Source organism: Ciconia boyciana, chromosome 9 (genome assembly GCF_034638445.1).
Source record: "Ciconia boyciana chromosome 9, ASM3463844v1, whole genome shotgun sequence".
Classification (NCBI taxonomy): Eukaryota; Metazoa; Chordata; class Aves; order Ciconiiformes; family Ciconiidae; genus Ciconia; species Ciconia boyciana.
Window position 1 is genome coordinate 41794035 of NC_132942.1, and position 12745 is coordinate 41806779.

The window sequence follows — 12745 nt, forward strand, 5'->3', positions numbered from 1 at the left end:
AGTCCATTGAATTTACAGCTGAGAACCTGCTCTGGGTATTGAATTTATGACTGAGATGAAATAAGGCAGCTGGTGATGCTTTTCTTTTACATGGATTGGTTTGATTAAGTTAATCTAAAATAAACAGGATCAACTAATATTACATGCCATTTATTAGGAAAAAAAACAAGTAGGATTTCATCTTTCAAGGACAGTTCTGAAATCCTGTGTAAACTTCCTCACATGCCAATAAGGTGAATTAAGTTAAGTTTACACTGGTTTATTCAAGCTGTATATTCTAAAGGATCTTCCAGACTTCTCATTGGGAGTTTCTTGTACTTAATACCATGCAGAAACACACAGATTTCAAGAATTTAATAGAATACCTTGATCCTCAGTGTTGGATGTTTAGCTGAGATCCACTAAGACTGAGTTTCTTCCTGGTCAAATGCAGTTTCCACTTGAATGTACTTGAGGCTTGCATCAAACTTCTGAGGACTTCTGAAGAAATACTCAAGTATATGGGAACAACATGAACACGAACAATTTAATTTCTTCTTGAAACTGTGTATTTGTCTAGAAAGATATATCATCTGCTTGTTTCACCTACTGCAATTCTTAGATGATTTTGACTTTGATTCTTTGAGCTTCTCCTGCTGCGCACATTTTGACAAATAAAAACTGCAAATAAAGACTGCAGAGCAGAGTTGCACACAAAACCTGCCAATTTTTCCTTTTCAGTCAGGTTACACTTACATGAAAGTTAATATGTTACAAGTTGATGCCATCAATTCTCTTCCATTCTGATAATTCAGTTCTTTTGAATTGAGAAGAAATTGTATTTAAGAGTATAAAAAGAGCCAGGGCTTTTGTAAACCGTAAGCCAATTAGGAAACTTTTAAACAGATAATTCAGTCTATGAACCTGTCTTTTCCCCACTTGAAAATGAGCCCTACAACAGTTTGAAGCACAAAACAGGCATTTAAAAAGAAAAACAAAAAAACCAAACCAAAAAAACCCAACACATTTATTTTTGCTAGGATTATACAATCAAAGCCAGTGAGAGAAAAACACTTAAAATAGGCACAACTTGTACATGACATTAAGGTTAATTTAATTTCTACTCACTGTTAAATGGTGTATTTCCAGTATCATAACAAAATCAGGAAAATATGTCGTGTTTTGCAAACTTATTCTAGTTTCTAAAATACCTATAATGAGATTTATACAGTGATATTTTATTGGCTTATATATATTAAAAACAATCATGTTCACATACTTAGCTTTTGGCTAGTATCATATTATTTGAAAAAGGCAATGCTGCAATATGCATTAACTATATCTCACGTATACATACTTCAGTGTAAACACAGAATTCCAGACTCTGTATTTGCCATTTGCTGTTCCCAGCTTCACTTAGCTAATGCATTGTCCGTATCCCAGAACACATTCTGGAATTAAGTGGTACAAGGGAAACGCAGCACAATAGAAATTACAGGTTATGGTCATTTAAAGATATTCATTGGTGAATGGATTTTAGAAGTCTGTCATTTGGCTAGTAACAGCAGGAGAGAAAACTTTAAAAGGAGCTGAGAAAAGGAAATTTTGAAAAAAGAGGAAAAGAGTGCCCAATGCAAGAGAGAGGAAAAAGTGGTACAGGATGAGAGTAGCTCCAGCTGTGGGGAAACAAGGCTTTGGAACAAACATCTTTGGAAGAGGTCAGAGAAATATAACAGGAGACTGTCAGGAGAGAGCTAGAAAAGAACAAAGGCTACGTCCATGAGATGAGATTTATGTCCGTTACAATATGTAGAGGCACAAGGAAAATCTGCATGAATCCTGAATTTGATGAGGCAAGAATATCATCGCATTATGTCCAAAGGTACTTAGGGAGCTTGAAGATTACTGTGGTTTCTCACCTTCTTCTGGCTGTTCTGTCATCTGGACAGTCTTTGCTAGAGCACAAGAACCAATTAGGAAAATGGGATCAATCAGAAGAAACAATAGACCAGAGTGTAATTTTTTTTCCCCCCATTTCAAAATAAACCAGAACAATACATTGTGCTAAATAATACCAAAGCGATATTATCCCTCTATACAGAATGTTCTACTATTATGCTTATATTACTAGTTATGGGAGATAGCGGAAAAAAACTAGTAACACAAAATTGGAGCTATGCAAGCTCACAAGCTTCCAGTTTTGTGAAGTTTTCAGTATTTGAGATGCATTTTGACATCTGCCAAATAGGAGACAGTGATTGAAAGCACCTTGTGAGCTGATGTTTGCTTTGCTACTTATTAATTCTCAGAATCACAAATGAATAGTTCCTAGATGAGGGAGATCTCTTGGGAAATTCAGCTGGGACAATTGGATGAAAAAGGAACAAGTGCTGGTTGAAGCTCCATTAACTAGAGGTGAATGCTAGAAGATACTGCTTTACTTTCAGAAAATAGCATTTACTCCAGTCTCAGAACAAGGCTGTTCTCAGGGGTATTGGCAGGAAATCAGTTTGAATACGGCTGCACTGATAACACACATAAGGTCTATACAGTTTCCTTTGAAGCCCCCAGATCATTTCATATGAGGCTTAAAGCCTTATGTTTGTATCACACAACTGCCCAGTGTTAAAAAGCAGCTCAATAACTGGCTGTTATGGCTGCTACAAAATACAGTCTTAACAGTGCTGACACCTACAATGTATTCAGTATCCTCTTGTGTGTCTTTGTATATGTATTTTCATTCTGCTTTAATCATGGAGCCTTAGAGAGGAATTGTTAGTCTAATCAGCTCTCTATACTTGTATAGTCTGATTAATGCCTACCAGGGCAGGTTGTTTGTGTTATAGTAAAGATCTTCATGCTCTGGTCTCAGTTGTGGTGTTTTTAGTGTTCCCTGGCTAGTGATAAAAGGGCCAACTGCTGAACAGCTGCATTAACCATTGTTCCTCGTTAATGCTGCTTTAGCTTGCTGTGATGGAGTTGCAGCAAGCCACTGCTGTGTTTGGGTCTTCCTTCAGGGCTGCAGCAAGGTCTGGAAGTTGTGATGGGCTCTCAGCTATGGAGAGGCTATGTTAGACACAGGTTATGGATGCCAAAGATACAACATTACTATAGGCAACAATTTTCCTAATATGTTCTTGATTGGATTGCAGTAATGTGTTCTTCTCATGTATCTTTCGATGTTGTAACTGCTTCCATGTGTAATTTGTAAAACCAGGTGTTTGTTTTCTTCTGCATTTATGCAGATTGGGGAAAGTCCTGTTTGGTTGCACAGAGCGTTAAGGAAGTTGAAGATCTTGATGAAATCTGTAACTCAACAAACTGGCCAGTAGTGGTGAAATCTAGCACTCTGTTTTGCGCTGGCTGTCAGAAGGGGTTTGTTTGGTGAAAGCAGTAGTCATTCCACTTGTCCCACTAGTAGGTGAGCTCTTGCCCCAGCTCCCATTACCCCTGTAGAGCTCCAGAGAACACGGCCCCGCAGTGCTCTGCTCCCAGCTTGTGGGTCGTTCTGTACCCTGCTATCTTTGCCAAGGAACTTTCTGACTTTGGATAACACAAGTCCCCAAAGAATGGCAGCGAGAGTAAAGTAAGAACTGCTCCTTGGTGAATGTTCCACAATGAAAGGTTAGCAAGGATATTCCACAGTCACCTTGGAAGCTATACCTGATGTATAGCCCTTTTTGTGGGAAGGTACAGGTAAAGGCCATGGTAAGATCAAAGGGTTTTGGAAGTATGACCAGAAAATGAGCAAAGCCTTTGAAGCTTTTGTATTGCTTTTGCTTTCTTTGTTTCAAGCCTGTATGGTTAAATGGTACAGCTGCTATGTAAAATTTATGGGAAAAGTATAATGTCAGGCATCATTGAATCCATGCTAATAGACTGCTTCTTAGGGAAATCACTGTCGACTGCAACACTTGCATCACTGTGTCGATCAGGTGTTAGTCGGGCTTGAAGCAAGAGGTAAGAATGCTTCCTGATGTATAACGTATCTTTTGTCATTTGATTCCTAACCTAACTGTGGATGTAAAGACATTTCTTCACTGAAAAAGCTATTAATCTAGGCTGTTTTATACTATGTCCATTATTTAGGACCTTATAGGGTGAGTAGGGCAGAGAACATGCTTAATGGACCTCTGTGAATCATTTTGTCATCGTCTTGAAGGGTGGGTCTGTACAGAATTTCTTGTTCCTATATTTTGCCTTCAGTTTTAAAAGGTCCTCAAGTATCTGGCAAATGTATAAGCAATTACCAGGATTTCAAAGATTAACTGCCTTGATACACTGTCTTGTAGAAGAAATACTTTGCCTCAGCAAATGTTGTAGTTCAGGCATATCCTGGTTTAAATTTAAATAGCTCTAAACCATTCAGCTAGCCGTATTTTGTCTAATACAAATGTGGGAAGCTTTAAAGACTGGCCACTGGAGCAATCTCATTTTAATAGAATACCTTCAATTCTCTTTCTGCTTAGCACTGTCTGTTTTAGGATTGCAGCCCTGGGAACTCTACTTAGCAAAATACTGAATGGGGTAATGGCTGCATTCAAGAGCTACCATATCAGTTCCAGCAATTTTTTTTTTTTTTTTTTGAGCTACAGGGTGGGATTTGTTTAGGGTTCTCAAGCATTTCAAGTCATTTACGTGTTAACTTTTGCAGGTTTTCTCCTGATTTGTGGACTAGGTTGCAGGGCTGATGCTGTACCTCAATGTAGCTGTGCTACCTGTGTAACTATTTTTATGGGATCGAGTCCTGTACTTCTAAATCCTGGTTATTGGAGATCTTTCTTCAGAAGACTACAGATACTACAGTTATACATAACTTCAGCTGAAGCTGTTGGACTTCTGTATGAAAGAGTGAGAGTTAAATCAGTCTTTTTCTTTTAAATTACTTGCATTGTTTTCTTTTAATTTGGTTCTATTCCAGAGATTTTATAGACCTGGATGGCATGTGCTTATACTTTCTGTGCCAGGATCTAAGTGGTTTTAATGAGTTTGTTTGGAATAGTTGTTCTGGAATCCAAAATGAAAGATGGTTCAAGTCTGAGAAGTATCTCAAAACTTTGTCCTTGGCACTGTCTAGTAGCCAAGAGTAGAAGACCGTCACAATACTTCGTGCAGCTCCTTAAACCACTAATTATTCTGCTTCTTAACTCCAAGATTTGCTGTAAATGGTGCTTCTGGTGCTTCTTTCCCTTCTGGATGCTCGTATGTTTATAAATCTGCTTTCTAATTTATTTATAGTAAAGTTGTTCTTGATATGGAAAAAAAAAAACAACAAAAAAAACCACCACCAAAACCCAAAGTATTTTGAAAGGAAATCTACCTTGGAATTAAATTGAGTTGTTTGCATTAACTTAAATGTTTCTTAAATAAGAAGTAAAAGTTGAGAAGATATGCCTTCATGAACAGATATACCCTTGTATCGGTTCTTTAGACTGAGCCAGAGAAATAAGATAAGATTTTATGTTACTGTAAACCTTGTGGTTGATCATACAAGCAGACCAGACTTTTTATTGTTACAGAGTTTTTTGCACTGAGAAAATGACCTATTTTTTTTTATATTGAGATGTAAAATAATTCCAAGGCTTAAAAAAGCGCAGATAGAATAAATTTTGCTTGATAAAATGAAGCATTCATGGAGAGAAACAGTGATGGAAATCATAGGGGGTTCTTTGTTGTCTTTTTTTATTTGTGGTTCTTTTTTGGTTTTTGTTTTTAATCTCACATAGGTATAAAGACCCTAAGGTAAGGGAAAATGCTAGGTACGAACTGTACTGGGGGGAGTACAGTTCCTCCAGCTGTTCCCTTGCTGTTGCACCTCTGTCTCCAGGCTGAATCAGCAACACCCACCATATCCTTGCTTTCAGTCCTGTTGTTAAGATGGTTCAACTGTGTTGTCCCATAGATTTAAAACAAACTAACAAACCTCCACTCTCTTCTGTTTCAAATCCCTCTATATATTTACTGTGCATGATGAGAGCTTTGGTAGAAGACATAGAATTATGAGCTAATATAAATGGGTGGGAGGGAGGAGGAATCTTTTAAATGCATGTCTTTCTGCCTGTTTCACAAAAGAAGTATGTCTTAAATTGTATGTGATAGTGACTAACTTGGTCAAAGCTGACAACTAAATTTTCAGAGAGAAAGCCATGCTTTTAGCCTCATGTCACAATACCTTCAAGATGCACAGTTAGAGGGTCTCTCACCTTTTCTGGTTCAGGTCTAGGGTCATATTGACTCTTGCCAAACTTTTAGGGTACTCGCCCAAGTACAAGATAGCCTTACACTAATATGTCAACACATAGTTAAAACGCTCCTGACCAAAAGTTCATTTGGTCAGGTGTATCTAGCAGATGGAAGCACGGGATGGTGAAAAGTCTTTGATCTGCATGTGCAGGTACAACTAGGCAGTTGTGTGCAGAAGCGAACATATCAGGAACTGGCAAATGAAATCAGTTAAATTCTGTAATGCTACAGTTGATTAAGATTTTGATCTCTTCCTGCACGCATATGCTGATTACTGTACTAAAGGGATGTGCTTCTGTTAGTGAATCCAATGTGGAGCCTGATTAACAAAACCAATGGGAAGAGTCCAATTGATGAAATGGCACAGAAACGGGCCATTATAAGTTTACAGCTCTCTTTCAAAAGTGAGTTAGTCACCAAGGTGACTGTTTTCTAAAACTAATAAGCAGCTTTTCATTAGTAAAAAATGCACAAAACAGTACATTTGTGATCTTCCTCACTACCCGCTTCCTTCATTTGGCAGCATCTTCTAGTCAGTACACTTCAAACTTAAATATCTACAGCAAAAATAGTAATGCTAATAAAGGGACCTGTTAGTAGTTACATGCTTATTTATAGACATTTTATACTATTTTTTGCAGAAGAATGTTGACGTTTTATGCTCTTCTGTAGCAATATATTTTATGGAATAATTGCTTGGGGCAGAATGAAATTAACTGTTCAAATATTTGCCTTTGTTTTCTTGCTCTGCTTTATAACACACGGCCTTGCATTCTTTCCCATCACAAATTCCAAAAAGACAGACTAGTTTTTCCTCCAAGATTATAAAAGTCAGATGGAGGGATTTATTTTCCGAATTGTATCATTTTGTAGGCTACAGGAAGAGAGGAGCTGAGAATCCTAACCTTCATGTCCTTGATGTTAAGAGAAGGATTTGCCTTACAAAGGACAGGAGTAATTGACCCTAAGGTTATTTCTCAAGGGATAAAAGTTTATTTTATTTCCTATTCTTTCTCCTAATAGCTGCTATTACTTCAAAACTATCCTGCTATTTTGTAGTCTATAAAAAAAGGCCAAAAGGCCCCTTTTCTGCAGATTGTGTAAATTGAACCTAGCAGGGAAATAGAAGTTCTCAAAACCCTCTCTTCCCACAGCACGGTAGTGATTCACCCAAATACATGCAAATGAGAGCCAGAGGCCACCCCTCGATATGTGGGGAGAGCCTTGAAACCATTGCCACACTTTGTAAAGCAAGGTTTTTAATTTTTTTTTTTCCCCACTACATTTGCAAAGTAGCTGAGTTAATAAAACAATGGGATGATATAGGATGTTGTGACAGCTAGAGGTCCCCTCCTGTTTTCATCTCTGGCCAGCTCCTCTCTTTGTGGATGTGGTGCAGTGCTACACATGTATTTTCAGAGATGTCTGTCCCTTGCTGGAGCTGTCCAAGCCTGAGGGAGAAGCTAACAGTCCCACTAGGTGAACTGTTTGCAGTTAAAGTTGGAAGTGGAGAAACAGGAGTGTGAAGTCTGAATATGCATTGAGACTTAAGGGAATTAAACCTTGAGAGACCATGCCAAAAACTGTTTAGGGCCCATAGCTGGTTCTTGGTACTAAGGAGGGTTTGTGAGTGCTCAAGCCTCATATTACGATTCATTATGAGCTTCTGGTCTTATTCCTTTGACTTAGTTTCTGTTTTCATAATCCTTAAGTTTTTCTCTTCTCCCTCTATTTTGCCTAAGTGACTCCCAAAGTTCTGTTTTGTTCTCCTGTGTCTTTAAACCATTACTCACAGTGCATAGGGAACAGAAGGAAAGTTATAATGTATTCCTAGAATTTTTTGAAAACTCTGCATTGAATAATTTATTGTTCAGTTGTGATAATACTTCAAGGGAAAAGTGGCCTTGATGTTACTCAGAAATTTCACGTACGTGTGATCTTGATAGTAGCACAATCAGTGAAATGATGCTATAACATATATAATGTGTTGTTAACACATAAAATGTCTTGTTTCTGAACTTGTACTTTTTTCTTAGTTTGTGATGGACTCAGGATATAGTATGCAGTACTGTATAAAACTTTGTGTGCCCTGTGCCTCACTGGATAAGAGTTATACCTCAAAAGTCTCCTTTGTTTTCCATTCATTGGTATTTGCCAAGACATCCCTCCCGTCTACACAAAATTTTCCATCAGAGTAAAAACAAGCATGGCAGATAGCAGTTACCGAGGCAGCCTTCAGTAGCCTTCCTTTCAATGTCTCAGAGGGCTGGAGGAGTGGAAGAGCCCGTGAATTCACTTTCAACCATTCCTTGAAGGAAGGTCAGTGGAAAAGCTTGCTGAGCAGGCTGATCCATTTTTGTGTGTATTGAAGTGCTGCTGCCTCAGTCCTACTGGAGGTATTGGGATGAGAGCTTTCCTTTTCTCTCCTTCTTTGCAAAGATTGCCTCTTTCTTGAAGAATGCCGCTGTGGATGGGTGACTTGCTGACTGTATGGAGCATTAGGAGTGTTTTGTTGAATGCTCCATGACAAATAAATCTCTTGCACTTTTCAGCAAAGTTATTGAGATACTTAGCTCTAGTCCATGTGTGGCAAGATTTTTGAATTCTGCTGTAATAAATGCATGCTTCTGCTGCTGAGACCAAAATCATGTTGCTTTTGGGGAGTATTTTCTACGGCCACCAACCATGATTCTTCGGTCAGCTTACTGGGTATCAGGAACACTTAACAAAGCAAGTACTAGTGATAAAGCCTAAACTATCAGTGAAGAACAGTCAACAAGGAAAGAAAGGTGTTAAACAAAGGACTATAATGTGCTGCTCACAATAATATAGAAAGGAGATTTTATTAAATGCAAGTTCAAGTTAACAACACGGTGTTGAAAGCAGCTGTCAAGTTTATAGAAAATATAGTCATGAAGCTATCGTTTACACTTTCTTAATGCATAACTTACAGAAAAGCTCACAATGGAAGAGTAAAATAACTAATTGACAGCTCAGAGGTTGGGATTTTTTGTTTTGCTTCAGTTTTGCAGAATCTGTGATAAAAGTCCGTAAGTGTTCTCTTTTTCTTTTCTGATCTGAGATAGAAATTAACACAAGGTATTTGTTTCTTTAGTTATCGTTAATTATAGGTTGATTTGTATGAATCTCTTTATCTGGTCCTTAACATCCAAATTGGGTCTGTTTCCCAGGTTTTAATGACAGTTGTTGAAAGTGTTACATAAATGTAGCGACGTGGTGTGTTTTTAGCTCCCCAAATTAACACTTACAGCAGCATTCTTGGAAAATAAATATCTTTCAGCCTTATCTGGAGTCCTAGTTGCATGCATACAACACTACCATTAAGCTAGGGAAAAGAAAAGAAGGTCTCTTTTTGTTAAACACAAAAAGGCACGGGTTTTCAGAACTTCACACACTCCCAAGTGCATGCAATTCTCAAAAGCACACTAGTAATTATGGTAAGTAAATACACAGCTGATCTATTAGGTACACAAATATACATCTGTACCTGTGACTGAGGGGAGTGCATGCATAACTGCTTCAGTATTACTTAAATGTATTAGGACTTACACAAAATCTTATCAGTTGGCTCAAGTTTTTCCAGTGACTGCCAAAGGAAACGTGGAGGACATGTATTTTGTAAAAGTGTTCAGACTGGGGAAAGATAGCTATCACTTTTTGCAATTGGTAATCAGAGCGCATAACGTAACTCTCATTTATGCATTCAGACAGTGGTCACTGGGTTAGAGTCGTGGAGAACTAGGCAAAAACAGTGTGACTGCCAGTCTTTCTGACCACAGATTCATAGGAACATCACAAACTCTTCACTCAAAATTCATTAAATATTTAATAAGTGTGAGGAAAAGTTTCAAGTGGAGCCTACATTGTTAATATTTATTATAAAGGAGATATTTGCAGAAATGCTCCACATTTGGCATCATCTCTATTGAATATTTTTTTCTGCAAAATTATGTGAGTTCACATAACTATGTAGTGGCAGAACATAGAATAACCAGTGTAAGCTAGCTTTAAAAATTGTACATCTGAATGTTGATGCAGAGGAGATTTCAAAGTGATCCAAACACAGGAAGGTGGAAACATGTTTCAGAAACTTCTTGTGATTATTGATATTCATAATTGGTTAAGTGGTTTACATATTATTTTGGAAGTGTGCTTAATGCTCCACCAATGGGAGTTCAACCTACAATTTCCAACAAACTTTTCTAAAAGCATGGTTCAAAAATCATACTTTTTTAATAGACAAGGTCTTTTCAAAAAGACTACTCAGCTAAATAAAGTGAGCAGAATCTGACCTGAAAAGCACATATTAATAACATATTCCTTAAGTGTTCTCCATAGATGCAGATCCTGATGTTACGTAAAGCCTTGCTGCAATCAAATGTGAGACGTATTGTCAGGTTGGGATGGCTGCTGACAACTCTATCAATTTTTCATCTTTAAATCACAAAGCATTTTTAAGCAAACACCAAATGAAATGAAATTCCTTCATGTGAAGGAAGTATATATGTGTAATTGTAAGCACCTGTTAATGGGAAAAATATGCTTACTGGAGGTACAAATGCAACTGCTTCGATAGCAACCATTTGTTTTGAATAAGCAAGCTGCAATAATGAGGGAGAAATCCCAGTTTCAGTAATTCACTGGGTTAAAGTGAGAGAATTTCATCTCTGATGCCATAATCTGGGTCCCCAGAACTAGGGCGTGGTACTGAAAGTCTGGAATGAGATAGCTTCCTTGTAGTCTCTGCATGAAAGGTTAGATGTTAAACCTTGGTCTAACATTTTTGCAGATGTTCTTGTGAACCTGGGTACAGTTCCTGAGATCTTACTTTTACCAATTCATATAATACTCCCTGTAACATTGCAGGAAGTGTAATACATAATTTAGCAACAGTAGATGGGGTCCCATTAAACCAAATGTGCGACACTACAAAACCAAATATGATAAACCCTGATTTTGAGTTTCCCGTTTTATTGCTAATGCCTTTAGTATCATTTAAATGGACACAGCTGAAGCACTCCTCTTTTTCTTTTAGGAAATCCAGTAGTTGTACTATTTAGTGAATAAATTTGTTAATGGCCAGAAGAGTGTATGTCTATACCTCAGCATTAGCAAAATAACCATTTGTTTTCTTACCTAAGATGTCAACCTAAGTTGTATTACGAAGTTAGCTTTTATAATGTTGTTGGTGCTATTATGGATGTCAGATTTAAAGGCTTTGTTGTGTAACAATCATTTTTGTCACTTTTTCTGCACACAGCAGTGCTTATTCTTCATATTTCACTGTTATAGCCTTGCAGTTCTTGAAGAAGCCATAAGACAAAATGAATCTAGACTTGAAAAAATCTTTGCCCAATAGAAATTTGCACATTTTGTGAAAACAAAAAAACCGCAAAATAACAACAAATTAATTTCTTTTAGATCTGGACAAAAATTCAAAGCTGTGAAATAATGGAAAAATATTGAAGTAGAAACAGTACTGTAAACATAGCAAAGCATTTAATAGTTCTAACGACAAAACATTTTGTTTGCATATTTACCAGATTCTGAATAACATCAGTATTGGATAAGTTTATGAAAGCTTTATCTAGGACCCTAAAGAGCTTGTTGAAATGAATTGAAGAGGAGATTGAAATGAAGCTGTGCAATCAAAAAAGAGGGAAACAAACCACTCTCTTATTCTGAATTTTCAAAGTAAACATAACATGCATCTGTAAAATGTTTGTAGTTTGATATTGAAAGGAAATAAAATTCTTGGATTTTAATTTAGTTTTTTTTCAATTATATTATAGAGCTTTAGGTAAGGCAGGTAAGGAAACATTGCCTTGTTAGTTTTGCAGAAACATGAATATTTTCTTTACCCTGTTGAGTCCAAATGTAAGATCCAAACGTGTTGATGCAGGAAAATCAATTCATTTAGTGAAAAAAAGTATTATTTTCTATTACCTTGCTAGATTCTTTATTTCTGATGGAAATAATTTGTTTTCCCCAATAAGTGTCAGGAGTCATCAGTGTATTTGGAATGGAGTTTATTCTAGGACTAAAATGAACAACGCTCTCAAATGAGAGATAGTTGAGAGATGTGAGAAAAACAAATCATTTTAATGCCATTCAGAACAGGGCCTGACTAATCAGTGTGTTGTTCATGGCTCCTTGCTGTTTGGAGGACAGAATAGTATAATTTAGCGAAATATTCGCACTACAATGCTTGCAAATTTGGGGAAATGGAATTTGGATTAAGCCAGGATTATTTTTGATCTTATCCCTCTCTGCTTTTGCTTTTTTTCTTTTTTTTTTTTTGGTGAATGTGAGCAGTGCTGATGTATGTGCATAAAGAAAATGGCTTATTTTCTTTGAAGTGTCAATAACATTGTCAGGCATTTATCTAAGTAAACACACAGTAGAATGATTAAGTCGGGATGAAGCCGAATGCATGAGATACAAATTAATTTTAGCATTGTTTATAATCTGTACACTACACAAAATACAGAATGTGTAGCAG

The 12745-nt window shown here is 37.0% G+C and overlaps 1 protein-coding gene across 2 annotated transcripts in view; it reads left to right on the top strand.

Annotated features, from left to right (window-relative positions):
- CDH13 (cadherin 13) overlaps window positions 1-12745 on the top strand; it is a 521177-nt gene that overhangs the window by 140535 nt on the left and 367897 nt on the right. The gene's annotated exons all lie outside the window — the stretch shown is intronic.